Here is a 3,988-nt window from a genome sequence, read left to right as displayed (position 1 = left end):
GTACCTTTTGGCAATAAGATATTGGCGTGGCCATAGCCTTCAATTAAGCTAGCCGTGCCAGCTATAGTGGTACAACCTTCAATAAGATATTGGCGTGGCCATAGCCTTCAATAAGATATTGGCGTGGCCATAGCCTTCAATGATCCAAACGATTTCATGTATATGCGGGAAGGTAAAGTTAAACCTATACATCTAGGATAAAGTTAAATCCATTGCATGAAATCTGATTAGTTTTATCAATTTTCGACATGAAAGTAAACTAATCAATGTAAATGATCTATCCTAATCAGATGATTTCATGTGATATGCAGAAAGGTAAAGTTAAACCTGAACCTTTTGTGATGAGTTGAACGGTCTGTGAGGAGAGAGCTGCTGCTGGTTGCTGACAGAGAGAAAAGGAGGCGACTGGAAGAGCTTTAGGAGTCGCCGGAAAATAGCAAGAGATCGTTTGGTTTCTGATTTATGGGTGGTGGATTTTTGGAAGGGTTTAGAGACAAGGTCGTGCTGATAACGTGTTGTGAATGAAGAGGAGAACTTGTGTGTATTATTAGGTCGACCAACTGGTCTTTATATACATATGGTAATGACGGTATAAGTACTGGATCGACATGAGATCGTACTTATCCTTAACTAGATAATGACTAGCAATACGTAAGATAAACACAAGAGTAGATAGGCGCCAGTATGATCCTACGGATGGGCTTGGCCCGTCTTGCTACACGGGCTGATAAATGGGTCGATCACTAAATGGTTTATAACAAGTTCGTTTTTGTGTTTACAGGAGTTATTATCTTTGGACCAGATTTTCATATGATTCTTTTGCAATTGGGTAATTGAAAACTAAGGAATAAAATTTTAGCCAAAGTCAAATTTGTGCAGCATGAAAAAAGATTTGTTTTTTTTTTTGCTAAACCAAGAGTGAAAATATTTACGTGTGTCTCTAATTAGCTGACACAAAATCAAACAGGAATTTACAATAAACCATATAATAAATTGTGTGTTCGTCGGTCTGATCAACAAAGTTAGTAAAAAAATATATGTATTGTCTATAAGAAATGAGAAGTCACACTGAGATATATATATTGTCAACCTAAATACATGTTTAAAGTAGTTTTTCTCCTCTGGAGATTAATCGAAGGTGATGCATAGTCCCTAAAAATAGAGCAACAATTCTAATATTGATTAATGAACACAAAACGACAATTTTAACAAAAACACCAAATATAAAGAATGTGAAATTGAAACAGTATCTCAAATATTCTTGAGAAAATCATTTTATCATTTATCTATGCGACCATCGACTAAAGTTGTCAACATGGGTGAAATACGACAACACTCATACAAACGTAACATAGCTCTGCTAACCTTCTCATCCATACTAACATATCGTGGCGATTGGTTTCGGTGGTTTTTTGTGAAGGAAAGCTATTTTGTCCTTAAATTTCAGTTTTGGGATTGGTTTATCTTAGTCTCGTTTTGGAACCTTTTTTTGTTTTAGTTTTGGTTTCTCTTTTTTGTATCTTTATATATTGTTGAAATTTTATATGTATTCTTAAAATTTACGTATTGGCTTATATTATGTATATTCACAAAAATATTATTTGTTGACTAAATCTTCACCAAATTTTAGTAATGTTATGTATTTCTGCTAATTTTATCGTTTCATTTGAATGAAATAGGAAATACAGATACTGCGACTAATAATTATATAAAGTGACACTGATTATATACATGACAATTCTCTCAAATAGTCATTTTAAGTTTTTGTCATAAAAATATCTCTCAAACGAAAATAACCAAAATAACCCTTTTTATTTTGAAAATTTTAATTTTAATTTTGTTATTTTTTAAAATTTAAAATTTTATCCCCAAAACCCTACACCTTAACTCTAAACCTTAAATCTAGATTAGTTAACCCTAGACTAAAAATGTATTTTTACCCTTTAATAAAACTTATTTCGGTCATTTTTCTCATTGAAGGCTATTTTTGTGACAAAAACTTAAAAATAGCTAGGGTATATATATTAAAACACTAATATTTTTCTTAAAATATATAATGTTGAAGGTTTTGCAAATTCAAATGGCTATTTAAAAAATAAATACGGGATACATTTACAATATTGGTTTTAGTTTCAAAAACTGTTAATTAATTACTGTTTCGTTTGTTAATTGTTGTAGCGTAAATAATTCATGTATGTATATTTTAATATATTTCTCTGAAAATATATTTTTAACACATGATACCAATAATCACATACGATAGCAAACCTGCCCAAAAATTAATTGCTTCGTTAAACTATCTTTTTTTATTATACATTTTATTTAGTTCATCTTTTACATTTGTGTTAAAATAGAATTGTTAACCAAAATTTACACATCAACCCACTTTTCTAAGCGAATCTCTTTTCTTACAACACAACTATTGATGGAACTCTCTATTCTTCATCCAAAATAAAAACAACACAAAAGGAACCGGTGGAAGCATTTAAGTACTTTAATGCAGTTCAACGTATGCAACTTGATCTTCTTCTTTTTTACCTGCACTCACGTCTCTTGCTCTCTCTCTCTCTCTTGAATCTTCCATAATTCTTCAGGAAAGGACAACGTACAAAAAAGAAGTTGTTCCAGTGGAGGCATGAGACTCTTGGTGGGATTCTTGAGGGATAACTTCTGGTTCTGAAAGATCAAAGATGATGTTTTGATATGCCCTCACATGTCTTTTCATTTTCTTTTTGGCCTTACTTCTTCCTTGGCTCAGCCAGGTTGGTTTTCCAGATGTATAAGAAACTGTTTTGGTCAGAGATCACTCTGCTCTAAACTCAGAAGTATTTGAAAAAGCCGTCTACAAAACACTTGGGGCTGAATCTGTAAAAATCCAGTCAATGGAGCTCATTAGTGACTTTAAAATGAATAAGATAAATAAAATGTAAACTATGAATAGCCATCAGCCAAGAGCTTATGACTTTGAGATAGTCTTTTAAGTCAGGAACGGTAACAGCCATAGCCTCAAACAAATACTCTTTGGTTTAACTGAAAGAACGGGACGTACAGAGCTCCTGCAGCAGCCAGTCTGTTGCATGGATCCTAGAGCAGAGCCACTGAAAGATCATGAACGAAGGTAAAATATTGGTGTCCGAAAATAAATGCACCTGAAGGAGTACCACACAAATTGATACTAACCAACTTTTAATGGTATGTCAGCTAATCGACATACGGGTCACTTAAGTACAAATATACATGTATATTGATATTCTGAAAGAGACATTGTAACACAAAAAAGGAATCAAATCTTAACCAGCGTATAACTGCATACTCTATAAATGTGAACTCAGATTAACCTCCCTTGCCAGTCCAAAATCAGCAATGTTAATGATAAATTTAGAGATACATATCTTTTGCAACAACCAACACAACATATACAAAGAAGAACACTTTCTTATAGCCAGAGGGAAGAGAAAGAGAGATAAATAAAAAACCTTTGAATTGGAAGCTGTATGAGAAAACGAAGCAACTTTCTCTTCTTGGAGTTTGGTTTCAATGTCTGAATTCGATCTAAATGTGGATAAAAAATGTGTAATAAGTTTCTACTGTTATTAGGAATAGCGAGGATGAGTCTCAGAGGATGAAGCCTTGCCTTTTTATAGGTGGGATCTATCTTCGCAACCTGAGTCTCCATAGCGAAGGTAAACTCAAGATGCATGTTTCGTCTTTAAAACCATTAGCTAGACTGAAACCGCTTATTGGAACTCATCAAACTACAGAGAAACGATACCGATGAATCTAAAACGTTACACAATAAAAGAGTATGAAAGAAGTCTAACCTCAATGGTGGAAGGAAAGCGAGCTGGAGAGTTGGCCGTTTCACCAAACCTAAGTTTTCTAAATTTTTTTCAGGGATTGAGAGGATGATTTGGAAGGGAAGAAGGCTTACCTTTTATAGGTGTAGATACACGGCCTTGCAGAAGAGCAAGTTGCATTGAATGTCAGA

The 3,988-nt window shown here is 33.6% G+C and overlaps 1 long non-coding RNA gene across 1 annotated transcript; it reads right to left on the bottom strand.

The window, feature by feature from the left end:
• Nucleotides 1–2,269: 2,269 nt before the first annotated feature.
• LOC106409664 lies at nucleotides 2,270–3,558 on the bottom strand. Its single transcript, XR_001282154.3, has 3 exons — nucleotides 3,477–3,558; nucleotides 3,050–3,098; nucleotides 2,270–2,865 (listed from the first exon to the last, which is right to left on the bottom strand). It is a non-coding gene; the product is annotated as an uncharacterized LOC106409664 (long non-coding RNA).
• Between the last annotated feature and the right edge of the window lie 430 nt (nucleotides 3,559–3,988).

The sequence above is a fragment of the Brassica napus genome, chromosome C7 (assembly GCF_020379485.1).
Source record: "Brassica napus cultivar Da-Ae chromosome C7, Da-Ae, whole genome shotgun sequence".
NCBI lineage: Eukaryota > Viridiplantae > Streptophyta > Magnoliopsida > Brassicales > Brassicaceae > Brassica > Brassica napus.
The sequence above is the reverse complement of the archived record's forward strand: the minus strand, read 5'-3'. Positions and strand labels throughout refer to the sequence as shown.